At 42.8% G+C, this 20,353-nt stretch overlaps 1 protein-coding gene across 4 annotated transcripts in view; it reads right to left on the reverse strand.

Annotated features, from left to right (window-relative positions):
- srpk2 (SRSF protein kinase 2) overlaps window positions 1-20,353 on the reverse strand; it is a 71,102-nt gene that overhangs the window by 49,596 nt on the left and 1,153 nt on the right. The window lies entirely within an intron of this gene.

A 20,353-nucleotide genomic window follows, 5' to 3' on the forward strand; every position in this document is an offset into this window, starting at 1 on the left:
GCCCCCCTCCCCTTCTCCTCTCTATCTCGCATCCTCCCCTTCTTTTCTCTAAACCCCATTTCCACCTCTGTCTTTTTTGGATGTTGGACACTGTTTATGTGTGTGTGTGTGTGTGTGTGTGTGTGTGTGTTTGTGTCATCCTTTCCTGCCTCCATCCCCGTCCGTCTATTTTCTCGCCCTCTCTCTGGGCAGATGGGTCAGCTTCTACATGAGTGAGCTGCTCACAGAGAGGTAGCCAGAGGGTGTTGCCATGATGGGGGGTCTATCTCTCAATCTGACCTCAATATTAGTGTGTGGGTGCATGAATGTGCGCATCTATATATATGTGTATGTGCCTGTGAAAATGCAGAGCGGGGGGTTGAAGGGGCATCCTGAGGTTAATGTGACTGACTGGTCATCCAGGGGGTGCACAGAGGGATCACATACAGTGCAAGTGTGTGCAGCATCTACAGGTTCTGCCTCAGAAATACTTCAGTGATTATGCTAATGATTTGTTGACTCATAATGATAGATTCAAACAGTAAAGGTATGTGGATCAATAGGAGGAGGTAAGATGAGGCGATATGTGCTGAGACAACAGGGTTTTTAGCAGGCAGCTACCCCTTTAATATCTCTGTGTTTTAGGTCATTGCAGGCAATGCTGCACATTAATAATCACAGCTGCTTTACGGCAATGTCAGATTCGTGGGATTTTCCATGAGTGTGATGAAGTATCTTGTTCTGTCAGCGATTTAATTTGCTGGATAAACCAAAAACAGTGTTATCTGATAATTGGCCGTCACCAGTCACATTGATCTATGGATGGCAGGGTTGGTTTGTCAGACAGTTGGTCGGTTCACCACTTCGGTCCAGATTGAAATATCTCAACAACGACTGGATGGCCTGCCATGAAATTTACTACAGACATTCATAGCGGCTGATGAATGCACGCTATAGACTTTGGTGATCTCTGACTTTTCCTCTGGCACCACCATGAGGTTGACATTTTTTGTTTTTTCATGAAACATCTTGAAAACTATTGGGTGGATTGCCATGTGAGATCATACATGTATTCATGTCCACCAGAGGATGAACTGTTAACTGATAATTACTCTTTTCATATGGCGCCACCATCAGGTCAAAATTTTAACCATCTAATACTTCGGTTTATGATCATCCGCCTCAGCTGTACTTCGTATGCTTTACAAAGATGGCAACCATCAAATAGCTGCTAAAGATTAGCATGTTAGCATTGTCACTATGAGCATGTTAGCATGCTGGCATTAGTGGCTGTAGACTAGTAACTCAGTTTTGTTTACTTATTTAATCTGTAAAATGTTTCTAAATTGAATTTCCAGAATATGGATGATATTACATCAGCAATTTTAGAATAGTGCGATAAACATAAACATAGAATTATCTGTATAGTGCAAGCCTTTCTATAAAATACTACTGTTCCACTGTTATGCATCAGATAAAACTCTTTACACATGTATACAAAAATCTCAATTACTCATTTTGATATTTTTAAATTAGGTTTTGGTTGAAATCATTATTGTGAACAACAGAATTTCATGACACTGTTCCAAGCTCTTACCATCACAATACAATTGCCCTGCCTTATAAGGATGTATGAAAGCTACCAATTTTGCATCAGCTGCTGCAAGTTCACTGTTAAAATGTCCAATAAATACATATTCATGGTAACAGTGCAAACACTGAAGGAGAGAGAGGCAGAAGGAAAACAGGAACACAATGATCCCATTTCTCTCCTATCTCGGTACAGTTCCACTTTCCCACATAAAAGGACTACATTAGGCACACATGTCTCTGAGCCAAACTATTGTCCTCATTCTCTGTGGATGTGGGCCAATGGGGGGTATAAAGTACACACTGGGTCTCAGCGCATCCAGACAATGAGAAAAATATTGAGCTGATATCAGAGGGTGAACTCCACATTTTTTTTCATCTATTTTCTGTACGCAGTTTTTTCAGGGTCACGGGGGTGGGGGAGGGGGCCAGAGTGTAGCCCAGCACAGACTGGGTGTAATGCATTTACATCCATGAGCACCACTTCATCTGACCTGGATGTTATTGGGTTGTGTGAGGAAACAGGTGAGAGGAGAGCAACTCAAAAGTCAATTAAATAGAGAAAGCATCAGTGCCAAAGGTCAATTCATCTTTTAGCTGCTTCAGGGAACAAATTTTACGAATTGAATAATCAATGCATCATTTAAAAACTTGTTAATAAATACTGATACCTGGCTGCATGTCCAGTGTGAGCATTTGCCGCTTTGCTATTATGCTGATATACTTCTAAATTTAATATTTTTTGACAGTGAGAAGTGCTTCAGTCCTCATTTCTCCAGCGGCAGAGCAAAGGGGCCGTCCTATGTGACAAAGCTCCTCGATAAACCCCCCTGATTTTTACGGACGCTGTGGTACGATCCTGATGTCACCTTTCTATGAGGATAACTACCAAGTGACACAGAAGAGGCCCCCAAAATGGAAAAGCTCATTCACATGAAGGAAACAGGCACATGCTTACAGTTGCGCACACACACATCCATGCCTCGGGGTATTCACCGAGGCTTTCAATTTGCAAATTCAGAGGCTGATTCTCGTTCCATTTTCATAAGGAGAAGGAGCAAAAGAAGAATGAGAAAGGGGGAGGGAGAGAGATGATGACTCTCATGAGCAGATATATTTTGGGAGCCGGTATTGAGGCTGCCGGGAGCTATCTTTAAGCGGCCTACTTCTCCTCACTGCCTGGTGGATGCTGGGGAGAGAGAAGGGGTTTATGCATGCACACACACACACACACATACACACACACAAACACACACTGGGTCCCACTGCAAATTGCTCATGGACAAACTGTACGCTCAAACACACAAGTGAAGGCACAGACAGAAGTCACAGCGAAGCACAATCATACAGACAAGTAGACAAATGCATCCACGACGGACCCCCCGTGTGTGTGTGTGTGTGTTGAGTAAGATGCTGCTACTTTCACAGTGACGGTGCTCTTTGTGTCAGCAGCCTTGTTCTTACTGTCTGCAGGGAAAACACTGCCCCCATGTGGGAAGACGCACAAGTACACAATACATGCAAAAGAAGTGGCTTATTTAGAATTTTAAATTTTGTGTGTGTGTGTGTGTGTGTGTGTGTGTGTGTGTGTGTGTGTGTGTGTGTGTGTGTGTGTGTGTGTGTACAGCAGTCAGTGTCCAGACTGATTGACATACTGATAGCCTCAGGTCTGCCTTAGAGCAGCTCATTTTCTTTGCTAGAGATTTCCATATGGAACAAATTCACCCATGGGACAATTCAGACTGCATGACAGTCTGTGGATGCATGATGTAAATGTACACACACACACACACACACACACACACACACACACACACACACACACACATACAAACACACACAGGAAGCAAAAGTAAAAAGTCAGGGGGATTGTGTTGCAGAGGCTCAATGCATAATGCTCTTAAAATGCAAAAGCACACTGTTCATGTGAGCGTAGAAGCATTAAAGTGGGCATACATAAACATACATTTTCAGAATTGGTGCGACAATGCATTACTATTTTCACCTTCACCAGCAAATATCTTTTCCTTCACAAGCTGCAGAACTGACAGGAAAAAACTGTTATCAAGGAGAAAAATAAGAATAGTTTTTACATTTTTTTAAATCCTAAAGGGTACTCACTGTGTGTAAACAGTGGTATAATGTCTTCAGCTGCTTTGGATGAGATTAGTCAAGTTTAAGAAAATCACTCATGTGGCATCAGGTGTCACATGGGATGGACGGCAGAGATGTGAGAGACTCTTGTGTTTAAAAGGGCCAGGGACACACGGCTGGCTTCCACAGCTAGCCTGCAATGCATTTTTTACAATGGCTCCAACCTCACAGAGAACTGAACATTGTGGCCATTCATCCAGAGCCTTCAGGCCTTTTCGCAGAAGAACGGTGGAGTTGTTGTCGCAGGAAAAGCCCAGCTAGATAAATAATGGAAATGATGGCTCTTTTCTATTTAAGTTTGTTCAATCAAGAAGCCTCACTGAGCTCAAGATCTCTTTTTTAAAAGAGGCCAGAGAATGAGAAACAATCACAGCCGGACAACCAGCACGAGAGGACACGACGTCTGAAGCCAGACAATCAAGTGACAAATAGATTTAATAAAAACAATTACAAGAGTCATAAAAGACATTAAGTAATAAAGCTCAGGAGTGAAAAGACATCTGGCTTGAGGGCATTTTGCAGTTCACTCCATTTAAAAGGTGCACAAACCAGTTCTACAAAGGTTAGTCTGCACGTATGAAATATCTGCAGTCGTTATTGGATCATGCGCTTAGTTACAAGATGACAGTGGTGCAGCCGGCACAACAGTGATGATGTATTTTTGTAGGCCAACCTGGGAGTTAGCATCGCCCTGGTTCCCTCCACAAAAAGCCAGTGGGATTTTTCTATTGGATTTGGATTAACGTGCAAAATAAGGTCTGTGGAAAACAAAAAAATGTAAGATACTTACACGTTTTGTCCAGCAAGATAATCTTCACCAGTGAACAGAACTTTTAGGATTTTTGAAGCATAAATGGAAGAAGTAAAACTACTTCACAAGAAGTAAAAAATCACGTAAATCTACGAGTTGAAAAGTTTGAGCGTAAAGACAGCGAGGCTGTCGAGGCGGACTCCCTTTCTGGCATGATGACATTTTAATGCCCTTGACAGCCTCTGTAATCTCATTTAGCCACTTTTCATTTAGCAACTGCCTTTTTTAAGACACATAAAAGCTTCAAGATTCCCAAGTGGGGTATTTACTGGTGGATTTTACGTCGCAGAACAGAACGTGAAAATCTCTTAAGCTTGTGTTAGCCACAGACTTTATTTACTTTATAAAAAAAAAAAAAACTCTTTCAAAACCATTTGACTTTAAGATTAGAGAGGTGGAAGAGCAACAATGCAAACTCCTTTCCAGTTCCTCCGTCCGTTCCTGCAGCGCTCTGCACCAGGATCTTGAGGGCCGGCTCACGTCAGCGCAGTGCTGCCATTGATAAAGTTATGAATCACACCTGAGCGTTTCCTGCTGTGATATGTCACACAGAGTTCTGTTGTTAAAAAGTCTTAATACCACACATGTTGAATAATCATTGGCTGCAGTCTTGCCTTGAACCATTCCAGTCTTTTCCTCTTAGTCATGTCCCGTCACTCTACTTTCCTTCCAGTGGAAAAGGGTATAAGCTCTCCCACACACACACACACACACACACACACACACACACACACACACACACACACACAGCACAGCACAGCACCGTTACTGGTCAGTGTCGAGTGCTCGTAATTCATCCAGACCTATGCAGGTAAGCAGCTTGCACTTTCTGTGCCTCATTACTCTGGGGAACGCAGTCTGCAGCAGTATGTTTGAATGTGTGCGCTCTGCAAGTTAAAGTGTGTACGTTGGTGTGTGTGCAGTAAGTGGGTGAGGAGAAGGAGAGAGAAGGGAAGGGAGGGGGTACATGCAGTTTATCCAAAGCTAATACCTAAAAAACAGTGAGATTTACCCAGTAATAGCTCCACCTGGTCCTGTGTGTGTGTGTGTGTGTGTGTGTGTGTGTGTGTGTGTGTGTGTGTGTGTGTGTGTGTGTGTGCGTGCGTGCGTGCGTGTGTGTGTGTGTGTGTGTGAGAACACGGTTGAGAGCTCATTAGCTAAGTGGTGTGTGTTTAATTGATGAACGGGTGACCTCCACCCTCTCTTCCTGCACTCTGACCTCTGCTGCTTCACCAGGCTGACATGTTTGAATGGATTCTATCACACATGGGGGTGGGCAATGTTTAACATCAAGATCACCGACAAAATGGCCAACTTCATGTTTTTTAAGGCCCTTGCGCCACAATGGTGGACGACTGGACAGGTCCACCAAGAGCACGTGAGTACGGACTGAAGTGAAGCCTTTAAAGGAAGTTAAGGCTGCCATTTTACTCATGAAGCACACATCCCTCTGAAGTTGTCTCAAACTGCAATAGAACTACAAAATTTAGTCTACAAGACAATTGTGGAATGTTTGGAATTACTAACGATTATTTTCATTATTGATGAATCTGACGAGTGTTTTCTCAATCAATATTTCCTTTTGTTCAATGCACAACAAAAACAAGCAGCAAACCTTCATATTTTAGAGGATGTAACCAGCGATCATCAAAGCGGTTGGAAATTAAATTTGTTTTGAGCAGTTCATCAATTAATCAACTAATCGCAAATGAATTGTTTCTCCAATTTTGTTCATTTCGGGTCTTTTATTTTGGAGATATCCTTTAATTTTCTTGCACGTCGACACAATCAGCACATAAAAATGAGTTCTTTGAGTTTAGGTCGTTTTCACTCTACAGCACGACTAACATTACTGATTAATATTGCTAATAGTGTATAAATCAACAGAGAGCTTATTGATGGTCAGCAGTACACCTTAAATGTCACTATTAAATAACTATGAATGTGATTTTAATTTATGTGCAACTCTAACAGTGCTTGCATGCATGTATGTGATTAATTCTATGGATCAATAAATCATTTTAAAATAAATACTAAACATAGTTAAAGCTTGAGTTGGCAGCTCATAAATCATATTTCAGGGTTGCCTCTGAAGGAGTATTTTGACAGGCAATTTTATTTCAACTTATTCACACGTCACATGTGGCGATTGCTCTAATGGAGTCAGTGACCTTTGACCTTCTGCTAACAGATCTGTCTAACCAATAACAATAATAATAATAATAAATATTGTTTGTATAGCAGCTTTCATACAGGAATTGCAGCTCAAAGTGCCTAAGCACCAAATCAGCTTGGCTTTCTCCAAATATTATTTTTACTGAAGTGAAAATAGAACAGAAGAAATAAAAGTGTGAAATGGGGTATTTGACTGACTCACATAAAACAGCAGGCCTTGCATTCATCATGGAAGGAACACAGACTCTGAAAATGATTGATTTCAAGAGGCAACCATAAGGTCAAAGCTGGAGTGTTCAATCATTTCCAGCATGACAAAAACAGGAGGGGAGAAGAAGTCGACCTACAAAGCATCCTTTCACCACAAGACAAAAACCTGAGACGTGGCTACCCTCTACTGGACAAAATAAGAATTACAGCCCTAAGACTCCATCCAGCACACAACGCACTGTTAATGCAGGGCATTCATAAAGGGGTACGGGGCACCAGGGGAAAGTAAAGAGCAGCACTTTAAGAGGCCAAACAAAAAAACACAGAAAATTAACAAGGTGTTTTTTCCCAACTGTCATTAAGCATGGTGAGCAGAGAAAAGAGCGTGGGCCGCAATCTGAGGGGGCGCACAACAATGAGCGCCTAGCGTTTCTTCAGTATTGTGATTAGAGCCCTGCAGCACGAGAGAGAGAGAGAGAGAGAGAGAGAGAGAGAAGGCAGGCATGTGGTCACCAGTCAGCGTTATGTCAACACAACGAATGTGATAATTCACTTAGCAGAGGTACTGCTGTAATGCGACTGAAATAGCCTGAGACTGGTAGTTAAATGTCTGCATGAGACTAAATGTGAGATTACAGCCTTCAAGTTCAACCTTCAAATCGAGGGTTAAGCAGCAGTCACACCGAAAAGGCAGCCAAAAGACAAATAAAGTCTGGAAAAATGTGCCTCGCAACTGGAAAAAACACACTCCAGAACATGGAACGAGGTTGGCTATGACAATAAGACCCAAGCTGCATTAAACTAGAGTCCTTTAATACAGAAGTTTAATTTAACATCAGACATGTGAAAATGGTCCTTGAGGCTTCTGGTTATCAAACATTTAAGACGCTTTAAAAGCAGATGTAAGCATATTAGCACTGCCAATTAGCATGACACACAACAGCCAAGGCTGATGTCATAAGTTTTGCATTGGACAAAGTCTGACCTGATGATGGTGCGATAAGAAAAGCCAGAGGACAAACAAAGTTATTACACTCCTTCCTGGGGAATGTCTGAACCAAATTTCATGGCAATTCGTTCAGTCGGGACCAAATTGGTGGACTGGCTTACTGACATACTGACTGCTGACTTACAAAGGACTGATGTCCTGTTGCTGCCTCAGAGAACTCATCATGTTTCACTGGAAACACTGCATGTAACACTGAACAAACCCTTTACTACAGCACCGCTTCATCTAAAATTAACACAAATTTTTGTTTTGACATTTAAATGAAATAAGGGCGACGCGCTAAGTAGGCCGTTTCTGATTTTATCCACAAAATGCATCCTTACAAGTGCAATCAAACTGAGGAAAGGGTTAAAAAATTAAGGATTTTATTATAAATACATTTCTTATCCATAAGACATTGTTTGGTTTGCTTCCTTTGACCAACTGGAAGTTTACCCACCTTTTTTTATTCGTGACTACATCTGAGTCATGCACACAGATGCTTCTAAATCTAACAACAAATTCCAGCCAGTTTTTTAAGACAGGGCTAAACGAGGAGACCAGACTGCTCAGCTTGGCCAATTACTCAATGTTTACAATGGCAGCAGCAAGCCTTGATAGAACGGAGCTGATGCACGGACTGTGAAGGACACACACATACACACAGAGTACACACACACTCTCCAGAGATCTGGGTTAGTGTGCTGTGGAGATACTGAGGCAAACAAATACCTTGTGGCGAGATTGCAAGCATGAGAAGCAGTGATTACAGCCGACACGAGCAATCCAATACTGTACGAATGAGTATTGATTGTGCTCTGTTGTACCTGTGGCTGCACCCATCATATTATTTGTGATTACTGGTGAGCAAATGGGGGAAATGTTGAAACGCATTGCACTCTGATCCATTAAACCGCACTGACGACACGAGCAGCATCTTGGTATCTCATCATCGTAGGTTTTCAGTCGTTTCTTTTGACTGAAACTGTGTCTGCTTTCTCCGTGGGGCTTTGGGTTGGTGTTTAAATTTTCCTATTTCTAAAGGGGGCAATTATGTTAAATCAATGGTGGTAGGAGTTCACTTTGTGCAAAAGCTATTAAACGAGCACGGAGAAGCAGAAGCTGGATTATTTTTTAAATGGACATTGAGTGATCTGCAGCATCACACTTTGTACTGGCTCACAGGGTGTATCCAGATATTGACGATGGCGGCAAGAATACGCAAACATGACCAGACAGCGAGGGTGTAATGTCCACTGGACATGTCCCTGCTCACTTCCCATGTCCGCCCTCCTCACTTGTACAGCATGAGTTGGATTTAGTCGCTAAAAACGATCTAAAAAGTGTCACTTTTACTGCCCATCTGCCAGATCTAGATGAGAGCGAGGAGAAGTTGATAAAAAATTGTTGAGCTGCTTCAAATATCACCGTGCGTTTGCAGCGATAAGCTAGCAGCAGTCAATCTGCTGACCTTTTCTGCCCCGGGGATTCGGCTGTCGGGCACAAACACGCTGCCAGATCTAATTTGTGGAGATTGCAGGAGGCCATATGCAACCTGAGAGTAAGGTCTGCAGACACAATTTGGGACTGAAGAAAGTCTTTCCACCTCATCTGCATGTATTTCAGGGGACAAAAATCACTTATTTTCAGTGTGACTACACTTACGAGGTGAGTGAACGCCATAAAATTTGAGAGATTATGCACTTCCAAAGCCATAGAGTGTGCTGCAACATCCACATGTGTTAAAATAAGTACAATTCTGTCATACAGTAACTACAGCTAATAAGACTTAACTCGAGGGGAAACTGTGTTTGGGTGGTGTCAGACTATGTGCGCTGGCTTTGCATCCCAATAAAACTGCATAACACTTTTAGATGGAGACACTCAAAAGGCGGCACAACATGCTGAAGAAAGAGGAGACGAAGCTGCCAGGGACACCTCCGTTTCTGTCCTCTACATTAGTGTGAAAATGTAAAAAAAAAAATAAAATATAGCTGCAGAAATGTCCAGTCATTTGTCTCGCGTGTCTCAGGCCTGAGCTAAAAACAGATTATTAGCAGAATAGAGGTTTATCATAAAGGACTTTACATTGAGAGGTGCCACTCTTAAAGCTGATGTTCTGTCTATTTGCAAGCATGAACCTCACACACTCTATCCAGAGAAAGAGTGCAGTAAAACAGAAGATTTGACATCAGAAATTCAACACGATGATGCCTGTTTCTCCTTCCCAACTGGCCAGAAGGTGGCAGTGGAGGGTGGACTGTGTGGCCTTCAGCCTCCCCGACTGTGAAAAGCTCCTGCCCTCACAGAATTACATGCCCTAATAATGTCTTCCTTTCCTCCTTCCGTGATGACCCACTGGCCTGCGACTGCAGAAGTGAACCGCCCTTCAGAAGCATTACATGAGAGGAACAAATACTTGCTTCTTGTCCCTCGTTGGACAAATCCTATTTGGACCACACACACTCTGACAGTCTGAACATGGAAATCCCTCTTTTTCATTCACCCTTGCTCTGTCTCCTCATTCAGTCTGATCGACTCTGTAGATTTGCAAGGATCTTGTGCTTTCCTGGCAAACGTCCTGGGAAAGCAGAAAAATCCTTAACGAGCTCAAACTCCTCGAGTCTGACAAATATCTACTTTGAAAAGGGTAGTTAAACCCAACGGAAAAATCCACCCTGCATGTCCCTGAAACAAGTCACTAGACAAGTAGATTTAAAGAGCTTGATAAGTGTTGTCGGGCTGTCAGAGCTTAAAGAGAAAAACCACTCTACTTTAGCCCTGTTAAGTGTCCAGAGGCAACCTGGTGGCTCACAAAACCAGCACACCTCAGGAACTAAAGGCTAGAGGAAAGGTGAGCTTAAGTTGGGAGCTTCTCTTCAGGAGTTCCTTCTTCAACACCTACTGGAGTGGCCTACTTCTACAGTACATTCAATTAGCCAGTCAGCCAGCAATAATACTGGCACTGTGGTCACCAGGGAGGAAGTCATTCCCACTCAGACACCGCAGAGGAGGCAGCTACTATCAGATTACAACCCAGTATATAACAATGAACGATCTGAGAGAGGCACGGCCGATCTCTCAGACAGCATGAGTCTATGTCCATAAATCTTATTTCAGACTGTAGGATTTATAGATAAAGAAAATCAGACAACAATTAGGATTTCTTGTAAATTGAGACACCTGTCCAGAAATGTTTTTCATATTATCAGATGTATAGGTTAAAGATATACAAACATCATCAAAATACATTGTTTATGCTGCTGCATTAACAGCTTTAGTTCTGATTAAAGACTGTATATTATGAAAGGCGTCGATTGTGGTGAAGAACCCACACAGATTGATCTGTCGACTCTGCTGCTCCATGCAGCTCTACATAAGCAAACAGTTTTAGATTGCAGTCTGCAGCTTAACTGTTATGGTTCAGGCTCACTGCTCTCATCACTTCAGGCCCATTTTCCAGCAGCAGCAGCAGGCAGATGTAGTAAAAACAATTTTCATAACCCAAGACACGCTACCTACAGTAACTAGCATCAAATGGCAGGCGGACAAAGTTAGCGACTAGACGGCACACACAGCGAAGCATTTAGCAGCTAAGGAGTAAATCATTTCCCTCAGAGTCAGTGGAGACAAAAACCAGAAACACGACATGTCCACATCAGCTGGATGTGTACAAAGACCACTCACTGCTAACAAGTTAGCTCTGTCGGCTTTACATGATAAGCATATATGCTGTGATAAGAGTTTGTTGTGCTGCCCCCAGGTGGCTAAACAGGAGCAATCAAAACTGAATAGTTCATCACGATATTTAACGGGCAGCATGTAATTAATTCTGCTCAGATGTGACTAAAAAGTCGAGCACTGCAGGCTGACAGAAAATTACTTTCATCTCACAATACTGGCATGACAGGTGGTGGGTGTGGATGGCTCCTCCACGGCCTCGACAACAAACTGACAAAACACACACGACTCTTTCTGCGCTCCCTGCCCTGCGTCGGGCGGCTTCTAAATTGTTGCCTTGCAGGTCTGACTTGTAAAGATGCATTTCAAAGGCTGAGGCTCTGACTGTGGATAGGTAGCCAAACACAGACCAGTAACAGTCTGCATGGGTCATATTTGAGCTCTCCACTCTGCTTCTGCACTGCCATTCAGCGATCTATGTGCTTTCTCCATCTGTGCAACGCAGCAGTTTTTACAAACCCTCGTTTCCTGCCTTCAGCTGCCCTGTGGCATCCTCTAATTCCCTCTCTCCACTTTCCTAACTCGCTCTCTCCATCCCAGGCTTTCCTGTTGCTATTTGTTGGCCAGACACATGCTCACGCATGCAAACCCTCTTTCTCACCCTCTCAGTTCTCCACTGTTCTCTCTCTTTATCTTTCGCTCCACCTCTCGAGCTTTCAGCGCGCCTCTCACCGTTTCTCTCTCCCCCGTCTCGTCCGCCTCACTCCCTCTGTCTTTCTCTCTACATGCAGCTCACATGCTCGTCTCTCAGCACCCGCCATCAGCTCCATCCAGCCGGGCTGCAGTATTGATGAAGGAAGCACTACTGAGCAGTACAAATCTGCCTGCCAATGATAGACTCTCTGAGCTCTTCCTCACATCTATACTATACTATTCTATACTAGTGATAAGATCAACCCACCACGGCTTACTCCTTAAACTAGGACATCTGGCCAACAGTAAATCACAAGGCCACTGGAGTTCATCTGCAGCGAAAGAAGCTTGACGCCTGAGCTCCCAGGGGAATCAGTTCAATTCACTAACAGGGAACCTTTTGCTTACCGCTCTCTGATCGACAAATGATCATTTATCTTACACACTACAAGAAACAGACAGAAACAGAAATAAATATTTGGCCACCAATCCTAAAAACTGCCTTAAAGCAATAGTCCAACATTTTAGGAAATACACTTATTGCCAAGATTTAGATGAGAAGATCAATAACACACTCGCATCAAATTATGGTTTCACAGGGTGTGCCGGTGGTGAGCCATAGAGGTGGTGGGGGGGGGATTTTGTTACCTTCAGACAGAGCTAGGCTAGCTGTTCCCTTGTATCCAGTCTTTATGCTACGCTAAGCTAACCAGCTGCTGGCTGTAGCCTCATACTCACAGACAGACATGAGAGCGGTGTAAGTCCACTTAAATATGGAGAGGAGGTTAAGATGCCATGTCATGAACCACAGACCTCTGAGTGTCTCTCCTTTGTTTCCTGTCATCGCTCTCCACTTTATCTATATCACGATGAAGGCATAAAATATTTTAAAAATACAATAATCTATGAACACAAGGGAGCAAGACAGAACCTGTGTGTTAATGTTATACAGCCATGCATGTGCATATGTGTTTTAAGTGATGGTTATTTTGTAGACATCTGTATGTTGTCAAACCCAAAAGTCATCTATCTGTGGTATTTATCATGCACCTGCCTCCGTTTATTCATTCTTAAAAGTAGAAACATTGACAAGTTCTTTCAGTCTCGACAGACTCCAGCTTCAGTTTTCTGTCTGACGATACCAGTGGACAGACCCTGTCTCGCCTCTGCGCTGGGTTCCAGTCGGCTGCCTGCTCTCATCTTCAGTCAAAGCCTATGCACAGCCTGGGCAAAACCCCCCGCCGAAAATCAATGCAGTTTACAGAGCAATGTGCGGGAACATTAGTCAGGTTAGAGTCAGCTCATTTCATGCAGAAAGGTCTATGGTGCTAGGCCAGGCACTGCTGACAGATATATATCTCAAGAAGAGTATTAGCATTTAGACTCACTCGTGCTCTGCCTGGGAAAGTTATGACTAATGAATGTTATTATACTGGTGTCGCTTTATATCACTTTCACACTCACAACCCCAGCATTTTTTGGTATTCTGATCTGTTGATCTGATGATTTGTTTATTTTAATGGAGGAGGAAGCTCACATCAAAGCCTCAGCCACTGAAACTTGCTGTGAGCTGTCCTCGTCTCGTATGAAAAGCAGACACACACCAGGACATGCATTTGCAGTGATGGAGAACATGTGACAGGTCAAGGGTCAGTGAAAGGGCTGCAAAGATGGGAGCTGGACCCGGGAAGCAGACATCCTCTCTGTGTTTAAGAGGAGGCCTGAAACTTTGCTTTTTGATAGAGCTTACAGTTAGGGCTGGCTCAAGCTTGACTTGGACCGGCCCCTAGATATGCTGCTATAGGCTAGACTGCTGGGGTACTTCGTACTTAAGAAGGCTACGTAGTTAAATGGGCATGTTTTTTGTCTGTTTTAATTGTATTTACTGTTGTATATGATCAGGAGTGTGCACAGGGTGTTTTATTTTGAAACCAACCAGGTTCTCTGTGCCCTTCCTGTGTCTGACTTCCTGTCTGGCTTGACCTGCTCTGTGCAGCTTGATGCAGCTTCACTCAAAAACAGACAAGGTGTGTATTCTCCCCAGAACGAGCAGAGCACGTATAATAAATAAATCTCTCTCTCTCTCTCTGTCCCTCCTTGCAATTGTGTCCTTAATGCACACGCACACACACACACACACACACACACACACACACACACACACACACACACACATATATATATATATGTGTGTGTGTGTGTGTGTGTGTGTGTGTGTGTGTGTGCGTGTGTGCGTGCGTGCGTGTGTGCGTGCGTGTGTGTGTACTATTAGCTACCATTTTAAAAGGCCCAAGTACAGAAGATTCATTATTTTGTGGTTACTACACAGATGCCAACTGAACTCTGCCACACCTCCAAACAAACTGCATTGTTGTTGTGACTAGGACTCAATCTGTTATTGTTGCTACTGGTCTATACTGGTCTGCAGCCAGTGTTTCCATGGCAGCATGCACAACAAATGGCATGATGGTCCGTTTATTTTAAGTGAACACCTAAATTCAATAAAAGGGAAGTGATAAAGTGAGAAAAATAAATGAAAGTGTGTGGCTCCTGCAGTAACTTGTTAAGCACTCCTGTTTTTGTTGGTATTAGATAAACTATTCCTACGAAAAACAAATGGTGGAGATCATTATTGGACTACTTACGGGATATACTGCAGTTCATAAGAGAAAATCAAACATGTCCAAAGCCTCTGCTATAGGATAAATCAGCCAGTTTGGTTCCCTTCTGTTTTAAGAGGATATTGCTTTCATAGAACTTTAAGCAGGTTTCAACATGCAATTTTTAATTTCTTGCTACTCTCCATGAATTACTGTTTTTCCCCATTCCTTTCTCCTGTCCTCTATGTTATGCAAAAGGCAACATCCTTTGAAATGTGTAACGCTGTAAACATAATGGACCTGACCGGAGTATCTACAGACCCACTGACTTTCACATTAACACATAGCATTAACAAGTAATGGTGCATACCTCAAATAAAAATGCCTGAAGCTAAGATGCCAAACATTACCCAGCTGTACCCTCTCAAGTGCAAAGATTTTCTGAAGTGATGTTAAACTAAATATCTTCCAATTTTGGACTGACCTGAAGAGGTCACCTTGGCCTTTAATCATGGACATTTTTTCAGTACTTTCTGACATTTTATAAGTAAAATAACAGTAAATCAATAAACTAATCAACAGATTGATCGATAATGACAATAATCAGTAGCTGTAGAGGGGTGCTGTAAGAATGGAAGCTTTACTAGGTTACTATGTTACAATCATATGATTAGAACAGGTTTGGAGTAGCCTCCAGTAAGCCTGCAGCATTTCCTATTAAGTACTGTATCTCTTTCTCACACACGCACAGATTGACTCACAAACACACACACACACACACACACACACACACACACACACACACACACACACACACACACACACACACACACACACACACACACATTGCACAATACCAGTCATCAGATCAGCAAGACACAAAATGTGTTGATGACATAAGGAGATAAGATCAGGTTACGATGCTCAAGCCTGAACTTCAAAGGACAGAAAGAGCAAGAGTTGGACGATGAGAAGAAATGGTGCATCAAAGCGAACTTGCTATGAACTTTTCTTTTGGGCCACAACCAAGTTCAAAGCATCTCCTACTACTCCTCCTACAGGCCCTGCATATCTATACCTGCACACACACACACACACACACACACACACACACACACACACACACACACACTGTCAATACTGTGTTATTTTAGCAGACAAAAAATACCAACACAACTGCGCTTACAAATCACAACTGGTGTCTTTGAGTTGCGCTGGCATCGCTCCAGCCTGGTACATCGTGTTTGGTCAGCACATTGAGCCGAAGTTATAAAAGCAGGAAAGAGGCTTTGAAGACCAGACTTGTAGGTGCAAGACCCACAGCTCTGTTTCATGCTACCAAACATGCTCTGCTCAGCAATTTACACAGATGCACTCCAACACGTGACTGATCTGCAGCCTGTGCGATGATCTGAAACATCAAGACGACACCGAGCATGTGTTCCCCTCGCAAACGACACTGTTTCCCGCTGCGTGAATCAGCAACAAACACGTCACATCATTTCTTAATCTGATCGATGGTGTCTGAGATGCTGTGTGACAAATAAAACATGACACATCCACTGTCCCTGAATAAAATATTCAATAAATAAACAACTGCCACTTTGCTAACGCTAGAGTGCATCTGCAAAGACTGCTCGCGTTGCCTTATCTAATCATTATAGTGGTGTCTTTTGTTAAATTTACAAAAAAAAAATCAACAAGAAATTGAAGTTTTTGTAAAATCCACAACAATTTGATAATACCCTGATACAGGTTCATATCACTACACTTCAATTTTACTATTCTCTATGGCCAATGAATCAATAAATGCACTAAACTACCATGTTCATATTTATTTGTTTGTATTTTTCACCTGGTTTGCCATCATAGTTTAGCCTGTTTGCATGCTAGCATTTGCTAATTACCACCAAACACAAAGCATACCATACAGTGTTTCTCAATTCTGGTCCTCAGGCCCCCCTGCCCTGCATGTTTTAGATGTTTCCTCCTCCAACACACCTGATTCAAATGATCAGCTCCTCATTAGGCCAATGCAGAGCTTGATGATGAGCCAATCATTTGAATCAGGTGTGGTGGACGAGGGAATTGAGAAACACTGCCGTAGCAGAAGCTGATGAGAATGACATTAGGGGCGTTTTTACACCTATAGTTCATTTGCTCTGCTCCGTTGATGAGTTGGTGGGTTTTCTCCTTGGATCAGTTTCATTTCACATTGAGAAAAATCCACAGAAGCCAAAATTCAGCACTGCAAGCCAGGACTGTGATTACTGTGTTCACACCAGCACTAACAAATCCCACTACAGAGAAAAACGAACCAGAGATCAATTTAACCAGACTAAAGACAGACAGGTATTTGGTCGTAAACCAGAGATTGAGGTCAGGGGATCCCCACAGTCAGCAGAATCGATCCTGCAGTGACCTTGAATATCTGTAGCAAATGTCACACGTATCCATCAAATGGTTGTCAATACTGTGGCTAACTGATCTCTGTAAAGCACAGAGCAAAATCACCACTTCTGTGCTCAGAGGCACTCAGATCACAGTCTGGCTCTTAAACAAAAAAATGCCATATGAATACATTACGTGTATATTTGGAAATGAAACGCTGTTCCAAAAATTGCTTTGCAGTCAAAAGGCTCTACAAACCTTCGGTGCACCTCCACCAGACATTTTGTCACACTTTGGCTGACAAGATCTATTCTTAGAAGTGTTTGGGTGTGCACACACTGGGACTGTCAGTTTGTTTTGTTGCCTCTAAGCTGGTGGCCTAGCAGTTTAAGGTACTGACCATGAATTGCAATGTCCTCTTTGTTGCATTTCCTGACATGTTTTCTACTAAAAACTCCGTAATAAAGGCATAAAATGCACCCAATAAAAAACACACAACAATATATAGTTTTGTTGCAACTGTCAGAGCAGGACAACACACACCTTAAGTCTTCTTATTAGCACTCACAGCATGTGAGTGCCCAGCATGACTCTGCCAAATGCCACCCAGAGTAGAGAGTATTGAAAGAGGAATAACTAAAAACACCTGTGAGGCTACGCTGTGTGATGCTGATATAAGGACAATGGATTTACACACATACGTAATCACCGATATCACGCACACAAACCCTTCTGTGTGCTCCTCAGCAAGATACCATGACCTGTCCTCTACGCTTTAGTTAAATCTCTCCTCCCCTGTGTGTGTTAGCATGTGTGTTTGTCGGCCACACTGAGCGAGGGCAGGTCACATGTCACCTGGGGGTGGTTGAGGAAAGGTGGGCCCTTCTTAAAGTGTGGAATTTTTGTGTGTGTGCATGCATTTATGTGTATGTGTGTGTGTTTGCGTGACTGAGTGAATGAGTTCAAACATGGGAAGCAGGAATCACAAGAGATCAAAGTCAAGTGACGCTGACTGGACCTTTATTCCCCGAGTACACGCTGCTCTGAATGTGAAAGCCAACTTTTGGTGGAGATGTGTATCTGTGTGCATGTGCGTGTGTGTGTGTGTGTGTGTGTGTGTGTGTGTGTGTGTGTGTGTGTGTGTTGTGGCTTCTGAAGACAAAGCTTGTGAAGCCCTTCAGCAGAGGTGAGGCATGACTCTGGATCAAAGCAGATCACAACCTTAAGAAGAGGATGTGTGTGTGAGAGAAGTCAACTGTCAGAGAGAGAGAGTAAGCGTGTGTGTGTGTGTGTGTGTGTGTGTGTGTGTGTGTGTGTGTGTGTGTGTGTGTGTGTGTGTGTGTGTGTGTGTGTGTGTGTGTGTGACTGGGTGTGTCTGTTTGCTCTGATGCCACTGTGACCCTGACCAGGATAAGTGTCTCAAAACAGGGGTGGATGGATGGATGAATGAATGAATGGATGAATGTCTATGAGAAGGACCAAGATCAAGAGACAGAGACAGCAAGACAGAAACTAAGATGCTTTCGTCTTTTGACATTCACCAGGATAATAAATCCTAGAATTTAACCTCCATGGACACCAGTGAGCGGTCTTTCATGTGCCGTTTCTTTCCAAACACCCCTGAAGGCATTGTACAGTATGTTACCAAGCCTCATCACTTCATCCTGTCAAACATGTTTCAGTCTAATCGAGGGTAAAATCATCACCATATTCCATAAACTGAGATGCAATGGTTACACATACATGTCCCTACGCTTATCTAGGATTTGGATTCACCTAATGAAGAGGCTTTAAATAAAAGCTGCAACTACAGACGGCAGAATCATATTTACATAATTTCAATGTGTGAAATACAGTTTGCCTGCTGTTCACTGATGCTATGGACCCTTGTGGCACACATACAAATCATACATCTGTGTAAGCAGCATCAACTAGCATGAATTATGCTAATTAAGATAGAAATCATATGTAAAGCTGAAAGAACAGCTTGGCAAATAAGGTGCACTTATTGGAAATTTTTCCAAGCTCTCAGCCGTATCTCGTGGGCCTCCATCAGCCAATGGGGACCACATAGTCAACTCCATCCACTAATGAAGGCCGTGAGATGTGGCTGAAAGCTATGAACTAGACCTCGTCCAAACTGTAAATGAATGCTACGCTGATTCTCACTGTTCATCCATCTCCATTTCAGTGTCTGTGGTGCAGTTTTAATTCAGTCCACCAAGATGTTCAATCAAATGCTGAGTGTCATTATTCTGAACACATGAAAAGAGCTGCCAGAGTATGACCTTACGCAAGCTGCTTCATTGTAGAGCTGAGACAATTAGTCGATTGATGGACAATTAAGCGGCGACACCACGGTTTCAGCTTGACAAGTGAGAGTTTGAGGCTTTTCCTTGTTTTGCATGACAGAAAAACGCAGACTTAGTGGATTTTTCACTGGTTGATCTGCCAAAAAGAGCTATTTAAGACATCAAGGCACTAAGGCATGTCTCACTATTTTCTGAAATTTTCTAAACCAAATCATGAATCTGTTATCAAGTTAATAATCACCAGATTAGGCATTAACAAAACTAATTATCTAAGGCCTACTCCAAGTGAATATCTTTAAGAATAATCCTGAATCATTTTGTTAGATTCATTCATTCTGTCTGCCTGCTTAATCCTTACCAGCATTAAGCCCTACTGCATATATCCCAGCATACACTGGGCAGACGGAAAGACCACTTCCACAACATGGCACCAATCTAAGGGCGAACACTGGATTCATTTTTTATTGACAAGACAGCTGCTGCTGGAAAAAAAATCCAGCACGTGGAATGAACTCACCGCTGACATTATGTCTTCATGTTTTGAGACAGAATATTGAACTGACTGGTTCATGAATGGACTTTATTTTGTACATATGTTTCAGTGTGCAGGTGTTGGGGAATTCCAGCACATTCGAACAGCCCCCTGGGGTGGTCGCACCGTTGGTATCACCTAATTGATGCCTTCCTGGGCTGTCGGTGACGTTGCTCCAATAGCATCGTGCATGAAGTAAGCCCCCATTCTCTCCACTCCAATTCGCATGCACTTTAT

This window comes from Chaetodon trifascialis, chromosome 10 (assembly GCF_039877785.1).
Source record: "Chaetodon trifascialis isolate fChaTrf1 chromosome 10, fChaTrf1.hap1, whole genome shotgun sequence".
In the NCBI taxonomy this organism is placed as follows: domain Eukaryota; kingdom Metazoa; phylum Chordata; class Actinopteri; order Chaetodontiformes; family Chaetodontidae; genus Chaetodon; species Chaetodon trifascialis.